The 16592-nt window shown below is 41.5% G+C and overlaps 1 protein-coding gene and 1 non-coding gene across 2 annotated transcripts in view; one reads left to right on the top strand and one right to left on the bottom strand.

Annotated features, from left to right (window-relative positions):
• The window catches only part of PLCB4 (phospholipase C beta 4), a 376819-nt gene that overhangs the window by 61873 nt on the left and 298354 nt on the right, over positions 1-16592 (top strand). The gene's annotated exons all lie outside the window — the stretch shown is intronic.
• On the bottom strand, positions 10735-10838 carry LOC120612085 (U6 spliceosomal RNA). The gene has a single exon (XR_005655349.1). It is a non-coding gene; the product is annotated as a U6 spliceosomal RNA (small nuclear RNA).

Here is a 16592-nt window from a genome sequence, read left to right as displayed (position 1 = left end):
GACCATAGCCAAGTTGGAGACTAGAAGTCACATTTTTTAACTTCAGGTTCAGGACACGTGTACTTTGGTGCAGAGTAAAAACTGTAGACAAGGGTTGCACTACACAGCTGCGAACATACGCACGCTCTTTACGGTGAGTCTGTTTTCAGAGGTGTGGGTTGTTACTCATGCATTGTCTTAGGCTGGCTTCTCCCAAAGCTGGCTGGAGACAAGGATTGGAGTGCAAGTAGCTACCTTGGGAGCTGGTCCTAGGAAGCACCAGCCGGGGAGTGGGGAAGTAAGATAAGGAAGGAATGGCTGCCAGTATGGGGTGTGCTAAGTAGATCCCACCTTGGGCCACTGAGGCTCCTATCTGCTGGAGCACTGTCTTTTGGAAACTACGAAGAACATGCTTCAGAGAAGTCCACTGGCGGGATGAGGAGCTGGGTTATTTGTTTACTAACTCCATGTCACTATTTGCGAGCTTCTTGGAGGCCTTACTGCTAGGTGCTTGGTGCTGAAAAACCCACAGTCATAGAGTCTCGGTTCCCAGAGCCAGTTCTCTTCCGTGTGTGTGGGCACTGAATGCACAGGGAACGTGGAGGGACAACTTTGCATGCTCACAGGGAAATGGAAATGGGTGTAAGTGGAGCCCTCCTCAACAGTGCGATTCCAGCAAACCCTGGGTCTTGGCTCTCTCTTATTCTTTCCATTTGTGTTTCTAGTGCGATGGTATGGCAAGGATGGGGTCTGAGAAACAAGTACCGAACGCAATGCCAATGGTGTTGGATATTCTGTGTGCCCCTCCAGATCTATGCCCCACTTTATTCAGCCTACTCTTGTCCCGCAGGCTGGGCATTGGGGGGGCCGCTTTGCTGTCTGGCTTATGGAAGGAGTCAGGCATCGGGAGACGAGGGAGAATGACCACAAGGGCAGCCTGTTTATCCCCCAGCGTTTTTCTTGCCACTAGGCTGATGATTGTCCCTGTTACCCTTCTGGAAGTGGCAGAGTCTGTTGGGAGACCCTCTCTCCTATAGCTACAGCTCCTTTTTCTGGGTTCCAGCTCTGTCCTCTTGCCTCTTCAGGCTGAGGGCACTTCACATTTCCAGTTTGTCTTCCTTAACTCCTGCACATACTTGGTAAATAATTCCTCATTAAACTCTCCCAGTGGCCCCATGTGAGTGTGCTCCATCTGCTTCCTGCTGGGACCCTGACTGAGACACCATCTTTGAAGAGTTTGCTTTCTAGACAGAAGGGGATGAGATGAAACAGCTAGAGACATTATGAAGATATAAGATAATGAAGTGTAAATTGTACTTGAGCCCTAAGGACACTCAGCATGTAGGATGCATTAACAAAAGATGGGATACTTATAAAAGAAGATATTTTTGGAGGCGTGCCTTCAGTTGTGATTGGGAATCTTTTTTTGTCTATGAGTAGCTCTGAATAGTGAATTAAAAATGAGAAGCTCTGCCTCATGATCATGTATGCAGTCAATTATAATGTATTTGATTCTATAAGATGGATAACATGTAATTCAGAGAAACACAAGGGTGAAATAGATCTGTCCATCTAGAAATTTCAGAGATTTCTCTCATATATTCTAATTTTAGATAAGTAAATCTTTTCTTCTTAGTTCTTTATATTTCTCATCCCTCTAATGGGTTATAATCCATATTTTGAGAGTTTTTAAAAAGCCGGCGTGAAAGGCATTTAGGGCTGCTTAGAATAAGGCACTGAACTCATTCTGTACATATTTACAGAGGGTCTCTTGTGACTCAGGCACTTTGCTAAAATAAACACCACGGAGTCGATAAGGGATAATTTTTGGTCACTGCTTTCAAGGAAATCACAATGTCATCGGGAAAATAGAAGTTCAAACAAAATAATTATAAATATTTTAAATGTTACAGGTATAAACAGAGTATTGTGTATATCTAAATGAAGGTGTAGTTTAGTCTGTCAAGAAAAGGTAGAGAAGTTTGTGAGTATCAGATAATGCTTCATGGAGCAAGTGACATTGAGTTGGGTCTTGAAGGATGCTAGTGAGCTTACCAGAGAGGGAATGGGGGAACGATATGAAAGAAGGTGTGGGATTTCCTGGTGTGTTGGAGAATCAGTGAGATTATTTGGCCAAAACACCAGGTGGCCTTTGGACGAATGCCTGGACTTGAGGCCAAGGAATAGAATAGTGATCCAATCATTAACATCCATCACTTGAAATAATGACAGTACATACACTCTAAAAATATTAGTAAGACAAAACAAAATAAATACAATGGCTTTAAGAATCTTTGGACATTTAACATATTGCTAGACCTCATGGAGCACGTGTTCTAAATACTGAGTAATGCATGTTTTTAATTCATAAGCATCTCAAAGTAGGGAGACAGACCCATTGGTATCTTCCATTAGTATGTATCTTTGCTCAGATTTGTGTGTACCTACACAAAATTTGTCACTACAGAATTAACTTGTATTACTTTACCTAAAATGCGGAAATATGATGGAATGCTTAGAAATATAATAGGTTGCCTTTTCAGTTACTGATATTATGTTAGCATCCAAATTTCACAATCACCTATTTGCTAGAACTGGAATACTCAAGATGATTCCCATGGTGGGCAATCGATGCTGGTTATAAGATAGGGATTCAGCTGGGATGTCAACTGAAGCACCTTATTATCTTTTCCCTGTAGCCCTTCTCCTTGTGGCCTGGGTTTCATACAGTGTGGGGACTGTGTTCAAAAGAGGGAGCATTACAAATGTGGCAAAGTGGAAATTGCCAGTGCCCTCAAGGCCAGCACTCAGAGATCCCGGTTGACGGTTGACGACTCTCAGGCTCCCGAGGCATTCTGTTTATCAGAGCAGTCACAGAGATGGCGGGTTTTTTGTTTGTTTGTTTGTTTGTTTGTTTTTGCATGTGGCTCAACATGTCCCTCAGCCCCACTATTGATGGAAACTTTTTAGTTCATCGTTCATTACTAATTGGGTCTCTTAATACTTCGAAGTTCGAATGCTCCTAAGAGTCACTACCATTAGTTACTTGCTGTCCAGTCTGTTGTTGAGAGAGCCCAGTCTTGTGCCACTGAAGATTTTCTCGGAGGGGCTTGTCTCAGAGCAACTGTGATTAGTGTAGGCAATGGCAGGTGAGTAGAGAACATCAGTATACTGAAGATTATGTGCAAGGACTCTCTGAGCCTGCCCATTCCTCTGAGGCTAGAGATTTCTTTCCACTTTCCACAAGGCTCTGCTTGACCTACCTTATGCCTTCTAACTTCTTAGCCATTTCTCTCATTCTCCAGCTTTGTCTTTTTTTTTTTTTTTTTTCTAGTTACTGCATTGTACCACTATTCCTCCTACCCGTGTCCTGGCTTTCCATGTCCCTGTGACAAGAAGGATGTCTTCTCTCTCACCACCTGTCATTTAACTTATGACTTAGTCTTCAGATTTTAGCTCAAGTATCACTTCCTCAGGGGAGCATAGCACCCTTTGAATTAAGTCTCATCCCCTCTTCCATGTTCCTTTCCTTCATTGTACTAATCATAATTTGTAGTTTTATACCTGTGTGGCTCCTCAGTCGTTATCTACCTCCCAGTGTAGTCCCTAGAAGGCCAAGGAATGTGTCAGAATTCTTCAGGGTGGCGATGGCTGTGCATGTTAGGTACTGGCAAATATCTGTTGTTTGTATGAATTAAAAATCAGAGGTAGTCACCCTGAGAGAGTAAGGATTAAGGAGAAGGAATCTTTATCTTGATGAAGGAATTTAAAAGTAGCCTATTTTAGGGACTATGAGGACATAATTTCCCAGGGAGCCTCCCCACAATGGTGATTTGTTAAGTCAGTGAAATCTTATCATTAAGAACATACTGGTGGAGGGTATGCAGTAATTTCTGAGATGTGGCCTCAGTTCCCTAACCGGAGGTCTTAGTGATGGCCAAACTTTGTGACTGTGGGGCTAGAACTGCTCATTCCATTCCTGTTTACTCTCCCACGAAGCCAGTATCTTGTTTGACTGTAAGTCAAAGATCAGTTAGATTACAATTTAGGTTATGATGTGCTTGTCAGCATAATCTTTATGAGATAACCCCAGCTATAACTTTCTGTTCAGTTCCGTGGCGCACTATCTAAAAACAAAGTTGGTGGAAGAATCAAAACGGTAGAAGAGAAACAGTAAGGTAGAGTAAGAAATGACTGAGACTGTTTTACTCAGAGGTTCTTTATCCTTTGAATTCTAGCATTTTTCAATTCCCCACTTTCAGAGATTAAGACTAAGACGGAGAGCAATATGTTTCAGTTAATTTATTTCCCTGAAATAACTTAATTCAGTAAATACATTTTGAATACTCTCTCTCTCTATATATATATATCAGTTAAGGGTGTAAAAATGAATACAAGTTGGTATATGACCTTGAAGTTTATACCTACCCAGAAAATATGGCCTGCTCCTGCGCCTGCGCCTGCGCCATGAGGTCCTAATGAAAGAGTCAGATGAAAAGGGCTATAGTAGGATCTCAGTAGGGGCTAGAATAGTCAGGGGTGTTTCTAAAGAGGGGACAGAATTCTAACTGAGTCTCTATGGATGAGTAGATTTAGGAAAGGTTGCACAGAAGGGAGAGAGAGAAGGTAATATAGGCTGGGAAAGCCCCATGTGTGACAGTAAAAGTGAGAGAATGAAAAGCAAGAATGCCCTTTCACACTCCAGAGGCAGTGAATGCCTGTGGGGTAGGGATGAGAGTTTAGAGAGTGAAGAGCTGTGACAAGCCATTAGGTGAGACCCTTGGAGGCCAGGGTGTAAGGACTGAATACTTGAAAGCAGGGGAAGTCACATCATAAAACCTGAGCTTTCAGAACATTATTTCTATGGCAGTTGGCAAGGTGGTTTTGATGAAGAAGTGGTTAGAGCCAGTGAGACTGCCTGGGAGGTTGTAGTGGCTGGCACCAGAGGGGTGGCGATTGAAACCGAGAGGGGGATAAGTGTACAAAATGGGGGTCAGAGGAAGAACTCATGGATTTTACGTCTGGATTTATAGTGGGCAAGAGGGAGGAATAAGAAACAGGGATATTGAACGTGGGTGAATGGAAAATTAGTTCCATAGTCACCACTACCAAGGTTGGGGATGGATGGTCATGCTCAGGTTGAGTGGGCCAGAGGAATGAAATATCTTAGAAGCAATGGCAGGTAACTCGGGATCAGTTGGAAGAAAAAGGCCGGGGATGTAAATTAGCGCATCATCAGAACCTGCTGGATTAAATAGGCCCATAATTAACAAAATTAACAAAAATTTGGAGTTTTACTGGGCATTTTAAGTAGGAAGAAAAAAAAACCTCTACTTCAAATACTGACAAACAGTTCATCAGTAAATTCTATTTGTTCTATATTCAAAACAGATCCCAAAAGTAACTGGTTCATATTCTCTGCATCACTGCCTTCTGGTCCAGTCACCAGACTGGATTCTGCAGCAGCCTTCTAGCTGGTCTCCCTGCATCTGTCCCAGCCCACCTACAGTCTGTCCTCAACACAGTAGCCCAAGTGATCCTTCTAAAATGTCAGGTCATGTTGCCCTGCTCCTAGTCTGCAGTGGCTTCCCACCTCGTTCCAAGCATAAGCCAAAGCCCTCACAGGGCCTTCAGGGCTTGGCATCATCCCTTCCTCTTTATTTCTGACTCCATCTGTTCCTACTCTCCCTTGTTCACTCCATGCTAGCCCCTTTGCCAACTGCCGCTCCTCACACACGCTAGGCTTGCCTCCCTCAGGGCCTTTGCATGTTCTCCCTTGGCCTGGAAAGCTCTCCCTCCCAGTATGTGTAGGACGTGTTCCCTCACCTCCTTCAAATCTTTGCCAGCTGGGGACTTCCTTTACACTCCTAGTTATTTCACGTTGCCACCACCCTGACTTATACTCCCGGCCCCCTTCCCTACTTCAGCCTTTTCCTTTATAGCCTTTAGTATCCTCTAGTATCCAGACCATTTACTCACCTGTGTGTTGTCAGTATATCCCTCCAGAATGGAAGTTCCATGGAAGTAGGGATTTCTGTCTGTATTGTTCACTGTGGCATCCTCAGCACCTAGAATAGTGACAGATACTCAGTGATCATTCTTGAGTGAATGATCATGAACAAATTCCATGAGAAGTTTCTTTTTTGAGTGGAATTGTGACTTCCTTGAGATCAACTGTCAGTAATTTTCATCTTTATGTCCAGAGATGGTGCTCAATGTATGTCGAATAAATGAATACAACCTGAAATACTACATGCTCACATTCTTCATTATCAAGTCCCAGAAATTTCCATTACTAAATGGAACATTTATAAAGAGATAGGGGGAAGAATAGTTTTGCTTCATTTAGCCGAGCTTCCACTTTGGGCTGCAGAATTCACATAGCAGTTTGGTAATTCTTTCATTAGTACTACGATTATTAATTGTATGCTATTTAAAAATTTGGCCCCTCAACTCTCAGCTGATGTTTTAGGAGATTATACTGTACAGGGGGCAGAAATTGCTGGAGCTGACTGTAACTATTCATGGCCAATTAAGGAACTGCATTGGCAAGAGACACGGGGTGCCTTGTGGGAGTCCTGGTGGCAGTGGTTCCTGGTCTCTGGGAAACGGCTGCCCCGGGCTCCCTTCTGCAAAAGGGATCTTGATTTGGTTACTTGGTGGGTGCTTTTTATAAATAAAGAGAATCGATAACCTTAAGAGATTTAACTTTGTAGGGTGCTTAACAAGAGAAAGGGAAGAACAAAGGGAAGAAACTACTCTTTATTTGAGAGCATTTACTTGAGAAGCCCCTCTGAAGTTTGCTTTTTGTTTTATTTGGTATCACTTCTCTTCCCAGGGGATGCAGATGTCTTTTGAAAGAATGCATGCAGAAAAATAGGTTGTAGGAGGTCAAAATGAATTCTTGGAAGTTTAACAAGCTCCCAAAGGACAGAGCTGCTCCAGGAATCGGGGCTGTTACCCCTTCTTTCAGGTTGAGATTTGGGAGAACCAACTCTGGGAATCGGGGCTGTTACCCCTTCTTTCAGGTTGAGATTTGGGAGAACCTGCTTCTACTGCAGGTTCTGATGTGGTTTGTGGATGACACAACTACACGGCCAGGTTCTTATTTATATGTTTAGGTGGGGCTTAAAGGAATTGAGACAGTAGGGAAATACAGCACAAAGGAACCTGAAAACAACAGTGGCAGATCATGTCTTTGCTTAACTTTAGGGTAAAAACAATCCATAGAAAATCATTACAGATTTTTCTAGCTTGTGAAATTATGGCACAGCCTTGTTTTCAAATATAGTGTCTAAGGGGTCAAAAGAAAGTTCAAGTAAAATTAAAGCCTAGAGAACAAGGCAGTACACATACACAGCCAAAAGATCATCCATGTGACATTCCCTAAGGCTATGGCACGGAGTCAGTTGGCAGGATGTTTAAATCAGTGGCAGAACTATTTTCCTAGTCCTAACTAAAAGTGCAAGAGGTATATTGGGTGTTTGGCCTGGGGTCAAAAGTAATGTGAGAAGAAACATTGGCGACAAGGCTTTTTTTGGTTTTAAAATGTCTTATCTGTGTGTTTGCATACATTTCTACCCCCATTAAAGAAGACAACTCATGGGGTAACAGAGACAGTGAACTTGGTGTCCAGGGTGAAAATGAATGAGAAACAAAAATATTTCTCCAGTGAGTTTTGTGTTGGGAAGCAGAGAATCTGACCCCATGGAGCTCTAAAGAAAGTCTTTCCTACATTTTTGCTACATTGAAGAGGTCACATTCACTGCATAGCAGTTCTTGGAGTGAGTCCTTCACTTTCAAAAATAATTGGTTAAAATGTTTATCTTAAAAAAAAAAAGATGTATCGTTAGCGCATTTTCTGTGATGAGCAGAAGAAGGATACTCTGCTGTGTCCTACTTTTTTTCCTCATTGTCTTTTATATTTTTGAAAAGTGCCCTTACCTCAAAAATTAACGTAGTGCCCTCACCACATTAATTCTAAACTCATAATGATCACTCTTATCTAGCTGTTATGATGATCAAGGTTCTTTTTTTTCTTGTGTTTTTTCTTCTGCTGTTGCCTAATATTTATAACTGTCTTTTCCTGAGGTTGGGTGGGGAAGAGGATAAGGAGAGAATATACCGCAAAAATCAGTCATGCTGTATTCAGTGGCCCAACCTGCTTGTTCATTTTTCCCTCCACCCATCTACCCACCCACCCACATAAGAAACCATCTGATATTTATTGATCATCTGTTGTAAACCAGGCACTATATTGGGCTCTGGATCTAAGATAGAATAAGCTAGGATCCCTCCCCCAGGAAGGAGACCAAATAACACGCATTTACAGTGGAGGGCCTCACAACCTATTCTTGGGGATTTCAGGCAAAGTTTCCAGGAAGAAGTACTATCTCAACTGACACATGACAGATTGATTGAAGTTAGCTGGATGAACTCTGTATGTTGGGGGCTTCTGTGTGGTTAAGGGAGTTCCTAGCACAAGAAACTCTATGTTCTAGAGGTCACATTTTATGTGAGTTGTGTTTCTGAAGTCCTTGCAAATTCAGAATTTCCATAATTCAAGATGGGTATTTCCCTTTAGAAGCTAAGACGGCGCCACCCTGTGGCCACTCTGTAAACAGAGTTTAGCGTTCTCTCCACCCAGCCAACTTCAAAGCTACAATTCTTGAAGAATTTTAACATTGAGTCAAATGAATGTGAGACTGTATTAATGTAATTATATTATCGCAAAGCTACATAAATCAAGGTCACGTGAAATAGAACCAGACACTGTAGAGTCTCAGAGCGCTAGCTCATGGCCCATTTGATGGAGCTGGAAGTTCTTCAGCATGGGTAGCGTGTATACCTAAGGGTGGGAGGAGACTAGGAAGAGGGAGACAGCGGGGAGAAAGAGTGGTGGGAGAGGAAATGGATAAGGAATCAGGGCCTTGATTATCCAAGGCTTATGAACCAAGGCATTGTGAGAGCCTCTGAAGAATGTTAAGGAGGAAATGGCAAGGTTAGCGTTAGGTTTTTGTTAGGCTTTTAGTAGCTGAGAAAGTTGAAATTAGACTAAGGCAATGTCTGGGTTTCAGATATTTGTGGAACATTCCCCTTCGTTTCTAATTAGACTTTGGTTATTAAAAAAATATATAAGCTGTCATGATTTCAAAGTACTTTTAAGGTTTTCGTTTATTTTGTTTGTTTTCGAAGGGCCCGGTAACTGTCTTGGAAGAGACAATGAGATGCATAGCTAACTAGCAAGAAGTTAGATACTCAACCTAGACGTGGGACCTAAGCCTAGAGGAGAATTTGTTAGTGAATCGTACTCGGGGTTCTGTGGTAAAATAGGCTGGGGGTAACACGAGTTAGACAAATTTAAGTAGATTTCTTTACTGCGGGACTTCTTAGAGCCGTAAAAGTATTAATATGTGTTATGAACTTCTAAGATAAACTTAAGGCATGCAGTGTATCCCAAACTTGTTTCAACACTAAGGAAACTTTTTCCTGGAAATAGTCATTATCTGGCTGAGGGCGACTATTCCAAGAAATGTGTATCAGTTACCTAGTGCCACAATAATACTGCATAACAAATAACTATTATTGGAATACAATAATACAAAAACACATTTAGCTTACAAGTTTGGGGGATTCAGCTCATCTTGATCGGGGCTTAGCTTATTTTAGCTTATCTCACTCAGGTGTCTCTGGTCAGCTGTGAGTTGGGCAGGCAGATTCTTCTAATCTTAGCTGAATTTGTTTACATGTCTGGGAGCTCAGCTGGCTGTTGGCTGATCTAGGATGGCTTTAGCTAGGAGGACTGAGGTGACTTGTCTCAGTTATATGTGTCTCTCATCCCCAAGCATGCTAGACCTAGTGTGTTCTCGTGGCCGTGATAAAGGAGCAAGAATGAGAGCAAGCCCAACAGTGCATCTTCAAGCTGTCTGCAAGCGTTTGCTTGTATCATGTTGGCTAATATCTTGTTTACCAAAGAAAGTCAAGGGTCTCATTCCAGAGTGGGAGGGCACTACAAGGTTACATGGCAGAGAATGTAGGTACAGGGAGGGAGAGTAAGGCTCTCTTTGCAATCAGAATAACCTAGGAGCCAGCTTGAGAATTGCTAGGTGAGATCACAGTCAACCGAGAGCAAGGAATGAGGTCAAACTTTATGCCACAGCCACAGACTGTACTTTTAATTCTGATAAGGAATCTCTCAGATAGATGTCTGGGCCATGTCGAAGTGAGAAAAAGTTCATCTGATTCTACGCAGGACTTTTATTATCTTTCTGTAGAATCATTTCAGGACCGAAAGAATTGTGGGCATCAGCTAGTTCTAGTTGCATCATGTTGGAAATGAGGAAACAGAGGCCCAGAGAGGTTAATTGTCCAGCCTAAATCTACACAGCTAGCTAGAAGCAAAGCTGAGCCTTGAATCCAGATCCTATCTCAAGCCATTTGGGTTTTATTACGTTAAAGCTTTGTCGGGGTGGGCAGCATTGAAGGAACTGAAATTATTTATAATCTTTATATGTGAACAATCACATTCCTTCTGAAGGAACTATATATAATATAACTTAAAAAATGTGTATTAAATGTCTTTGGAAGGGTAAAGTAGATAATTAAACATTGAGTTGGTTGCTGAATACTGTGACTGGAGAACCTTTCTTTATTTTCTCCTTGGAGGAAAAGTTGGGGATGGGGTTTGAAGCGAGAAGTAGCCTCAGTTGGTAAGTCATTTTGCTTATCAGACCTGTGAACATTAGAAAAGTAAAGCAATATATGGAATGCTTTATGAGTTTGTATGTCATCCTTGCACAGTGGCCAGGCCAATCTTTGTATCGTTCCAGTTTTAGTATCTGTGTTGCCAAAACCAGCACTGACAGGAGATTCTTGGTAATGCATTTTTGTTTTCAGTTTTTCTCTCCTCTGCCCCCTCCTACTCCCAAGAATTTCTGCTGCATCAGTGAAGTCAGCAGAGGACTTCTGAGAAGGGAGCAAGAATTTGTGTTCTAGCTCCTACTTTGTCAAACAACAGATAAAATTGTGAAGGCAGATCTAGTCTTCCAGAATCGAAGCTACATTGACACCTTATTTAGCTGACAAGGGTGGGCAACAGTTTTTTCTATATAAGTAAAATTTTGATCATAAAATTCTACTAAACTCTATCAAATAAATTCACTATATTTTATGATGGAAATACTTTTAGAATATAGCATATATTCCCTGATTTACTAAACAGAATAACCAAAACTTCTCAGCCTCATCCCTTTAGATATTAGCAGTCGAACTGTGCAGTAACATAGCACTGTGCCTGTAAGAGCTATCTAAGTGAAAGGTGTTATTACTGTTGTTTTGTTTGCTTAGGGACTGCTGGAGTGTATAGGACCACTTGCCATTAAACTAAGTCTTCACAGATATGCTTTATTAATTCTTGTATTTTATTTTTGGAGTGTTTATACTTCCTCATTGTCCGTTGGTCAGCTGTACATTAGGGCCGCTCAAACACAGACTTATTCTTAGATCTGGTCTGTGATACAGGTAGCTACCTTTCCCAGGCTCCTTTGCCCCTTGGTGTCTGCGGGGAGACAGAAGGCTGCCTCTCCCTGCCTCACTCTGCTTTCTTTGGTATCTCTAGAAAGAGCTGTGTTTCTTTCATTGCTTCTGCTCTCACCTGGCTTCTCCTTTCTTTATAGCAGTGTTGTTGTTCTAATATCATCTAGTTGGCCCAAGTCTTTGTTCTCTGATTACATCACTCTCTTCCATTAACCCTCCTGCGTATGCAAACTAGCAGCTTTTCAGGATCGCTAGTCTCTCGGGTGCTTCTCTGTTCCCTCTATGACCTCTCAGACATTCCATCACTCTCACCGGTCCTTTGGTTTGAAAGATCTAGAGTAGCTTCTGTTTTCTGATTGTCTGGTAACAGTTTACTGAGGCTGCCTTCTCTTGCAGCTCTTTTCTCTCCTTCTAATTTGCTTCTTACAGTCTACTGTGAGGACAACAGCCAGGTTACCCAGTTTATTTTATTGGATATAAAAATGCAAACTTGACTGAGCAGTAGTACAGAGTGATTTAGGGCCTAGGCTCTGGCATCAGAATGTTTGGGTCCCAATCCCAATCATACCACTCATTGGCTGTGTGACTCTGGACAGGTTTCTTAACCTCTCTGAGACTTACTTTTTTCATCTGAAAAAAAAAAATGAATGTAATTACAGAACCTATGCTGTCTCTTAAGATCAACACTTATTGAAGGGGAAGGAAGGATTTGAGATTGGGCAGAAGGAGTTGAGCTGTGATACAGTCTATTTTTTATTTTATTTATTTTTTTTGATGCAGTCTTGACAGGAGCCTTAGTAACCCCCCAGGTAACAGGTTGGGCCTTTATTCTCTGATGTTGACTGGGGAAGGGGTTCTTGATCTTGGGTGGGGCAGCTTTCTGCAATCTCCCTGCAGCACTTGCAAGAGCAGGGAAATAAGTTCTCCAGCTCCGAAGTGGGATCTGTTCATTACATTACAGAGTCCATGACGCACCTCCGGGTGTATAATTGTGAGATATAAATGATTAACCCATGAGAAGTGGATCGCTTGGTGCCTGGTACCTGGTGAATGCTCAACAGCTATCATTATTAATGAATTGGATATAGACGTTCCAGTAAATAGACTTTATGATGTCTGGTTTTAGCTATAGAGAGTTTTTACAACTTCCTGTCCATGACCCTGTCCTACAGAGTGGAGAAGAAGCCGCATAAGTGGTCTGAGGTAAAATGAGGTTCTACGGCTTCGACATATGGACTTTTAAGTACATTAGTACTGTTAACGTGGTATCTTTACATACGGCTCACCCATAAGTTCTTATATCATTATTCGCCAAGGTATTCACGATATTTAGCATAAAATTTGATAAGAATTAATACAGCTTTCGTTGTTTTGAATACTTATCCTATAACTATGGTGCTTAGCATGCATTCTCCTGTTAGTTCTCGGGGATGTCTCTGAGGTGCTGAGGTTCCCACTTATGGTGAGGACCTGAGGTCAGTGAGGTTACATGAGCTGCCCGAGGTCCTCCAGCCAAGAAGTGGCCACTGTGTTCTCATGCCGGGCTGCAGCCTCAGGCTTAAGCGAGCTTTTGCTTTTGACTACACATTTTAACAATTTAAACAGCAGTAGGGGAAACCTTCTCCTCTGAAAATAACTCTAGCAAAGTGTAGGTGTTGTTTTGGTAGAAACATTTCAGCTGCTGCCATGAAAATCTTCTCCCAAATGGCTTTGTGAGAACAAAGCTGTGCAGGCTCTGCTTGTGTTTATGATTTGAGCCTTATGGCTCAGCCGCAACACAAATGATTTGTTTTCCTGGCCTTGTTGGCAAAGCAATTTAATTTCTGGATTTCCCCAAGGAAGAAGTCTAAACAAATAAATTTCTTTATAATTGGATGTTTAAAGAGGAGCCACAAGGAAAAGTCCAAATGGGAAGCCAGGTATGTTTTCTTTCACTGAATGATACAGAAGCGGGGGCAGAGCATAAGTACACAGATATACTTCACTTGGCAGTTTCACTTTCTAATAGTTGCCTTTCTGTTCTTCATCAGGAAATGATTATTATAATCAAGTAAAGCCCCACAAGCAAGGTGGGTGTTTATAAGTGTGTGTTACTGGAGAATAGCAAATTAGGTCACCGTTTCTGTATATCTAAATAAAGGTAATACTTTCTTTTCTGTAGAAAAAAATTTTTTTTTCAAAATCGGCTTTATGGTACTAATGAGAAGTCTAGGATATAAGGTAAGGGATTCATAAGAGTGTGTTCTGAAAAGCCCTATTTGTTTGATGTGTCAGGATTAGTTTTGACAGTTTATAACAGAAAAATGTAAAAAAAGAACAGTGACTTAAGATAGAAGTTCATGGAAAAGAAATTCAGTGCTAGGCATGCCATGATTTCACAGTATGATCAGGAGCCCAGGTTTCTTTCATTCTGTCCCACTGTCTTAATCATGTAGCTTCCATTTTCAAGGTCACTTGGAGCCAGTTAAGTTTCGGCCATCATACCCACAGTCCAGATGTGTAGCAGAAAGGAGTTATAAGAAAGGAGCCCTCTTAGTTGAGGGAGCTTCCTCAATTTCTGCAGACTTTCTGGATATTCCATACAACACTTCCATTTATATTTCACTGGTCAATACTGGGTCACACGGTCATACCCAGCTGCAAGAGAGCCTAACAGTATATTCTTTAGGTAAGCACACTTGAGGCTGTCTTACTGATGAATAAGAAGAAAATGGATATTGAATGATAATTAGCAGGTGTGCTATGTTTAAGATTGTAAACTAATGCCTTGACTAAAATTTAGACGTGTTGGAGTTAACATTAAAAGGTGACTTTTTTTGGTGTGTTCTGATAATCCTCAGAATCTTCGGTGGGTTTATGTGCATCAGAACATACAGAGCTCCTGAATGTGCCTCAGTCTTACTGCCTTTACTGGGAGAAGTAATGGCACGCTTTTTTCATATCATTCAATAATTATCGATCAAGTACCATGTGCCATGTACTGTGACACATAGCAGTGTCTAGCAGCTAGAACATTTCCCACATTTATTTGATCACCTTCTCCCCACACCCCCTGGCCTTGTAAAGCCTATTAACACTTCACGGAAGTATTTTAAGGGACCTAGTTTGGTAAGTGTTTACCTGAAGGAGCTCATTAGTCCGAGAAGCCTCACATCCTCAGCATAGGAATTGAAAAAGTGTGTCAGTTATCTGTTGCTGCATAAAAACCACCTCAAAGTTCAATACTTTAAAACAATAAGCTTTTATTATTGTTCACAAGTTAATGGGTTTGGCTGGGTGGCTCTTGTGGTCCTGGCTGGGGTCACGCTGAGCACATCTGTGGTCAGCTGTAGATTGGGAGGAGGTGTCTCTGCTGAACTTGGCTGAACATGCTCACTTGCTTCTGTGTTACTGGAGGCTGACTGGTCTAGGATGACATCAGCTGGGGCCCTGGGATTTTCTCCACATGGTCTCTTCATCATCCAGCAGCTTAGTCCAGGCTTCTCATGGTGATCACATGGTCCAAGAGAGTATGCAGAAATACATGAAGCCCCTTGAAGCCAAGACTCAGAATTTATGCAGCCTAACTTCTCTGTCAAAGCAAAATCACAAAATCACAAAATCAGCCCAGATTAAGTTGGGGATGTAAACTCAATCTTTTGTTGAAAAGAGCTGCAGTCATATTGCGAAGGATGTAGAAAGCTGAAGAAGTAGAGATTGGAGCTATTTTTGCAGTCAGTCTAATACAGTGTCCCAAGAAGGGACACTGATCCTTTCTGTATTTTTCCTCCCTCTCTTTCCATCTAACATGCCCAGTCAAAATTTCTATGCATTGAACATGTTCATAGCTATGTTGATGTAAATTAAATCAGTTGTCTTTAGCCACCTCAGTATGTTGGAATCCCTAAAGCTCAGTCACTACTCGTGGGTAAGACCTTGAGTAGGTGGGCTTTGTGAGGTCACTTGCTGTTCTTTAGGACAGCAATAGTGCTCCATTTCCTGTATGCTCTATAGCTAAACTACCAAGGAATAAGATGTGTGACATAAATGTAACCTCTAAAAGACTATAATTCAGTTGTGCTCACTTGCTCTTCCTTGCTTTTGTCAAGTGCCTCCTAAACATGTAAAACTAATAAAAACAATATGGACAAGAAGTCGCAAATAAGTAGAGAGTGGTTTGAGCCAGCCAGTAGCAAACATAGACTGTTTATTGTTCTAGTCCCCATATTTTAGTCTGTTAAATTGTTCTATTCATATGTACTGTGGAATGTCAGAATAATAACACTTTAAAAATTATGAGAGTCGTTAAGAAGACCTTTGTAAGTCTTCAGTGCCTCTTCAGTTATTTGACATGGATGCTTTTGTTCTTAATCTTCGGTTTGTTTCAGGTAGTGCCAAGGGGCAGATCTGATGCTATGTCTTGCCTGATATGCTCTGTAACGTTGGCGTGTTACAACATCTGAAAAGTGCAGTCTACTTATCCATGATGTGAGCAGATGGTGATACCTATCTCAGTGTATTCATGAAGTCATACAAAGGTCATGCATGACCATTACTCATAATACCTAACAATGGCATGACGTGGTACTAACCATGTGTTGGGAATAGTTCTCAACAAACCTATAAGTTACGTGCTATTATAATCTCATTCTTAGATGATGCAAATGAGGCACAAAAATGTTAAGTAACATGCCCAGGTTGCACAGACCTGAGGTGTGTACCTAGGAACCTGGTGCCGTTATCCTGTTGCAGAGTCAGGCTGAAGAACTGCCTCTGCAGGTGTGAACACATGGTTGTTTAAAAAGTGAGCGAAGTAAAGTTCTGATTTGAACAAAATTGAGAGGGATGGGATCAATGACTTAGATTTTAAAAATTAACTTTGGACTCTTAGTATAGAGCTTGCCCTGGCAATTTACATAGCTATTTCTTGCAGGTACATTTGACATTTTCGAAAGCAGTCAGATTGTATTATCTGTTCTTTGAGGGGTTACTGGGCTGTGTGCATCTTGAAAGTTACATTTGCAATCGGCATTAATTTCATTGTTAGGCATTTTCCTTCACATTAGTTACAGGGTCTTTTTTTCTTTTTCTTTTACTTT

This window comes from Pteropus medius, unplaced genomic scaffold, assembly GCF_902729225.1.
Source record: "Pteropus medius unplaced genomic scaffold, Ma_sr-lr_union100, whole genome shotgun sequence".
NCBI lineage: Eukaryota > Metazoa > Chordata > Mammalia > Chiroptera > Pteropodidae > Pteropus > Pteropus medius.
Note: the sequence above shows the minus strand (reverse complement) of the source record. Positions and strands in the feature narration are given on the sequence as shown.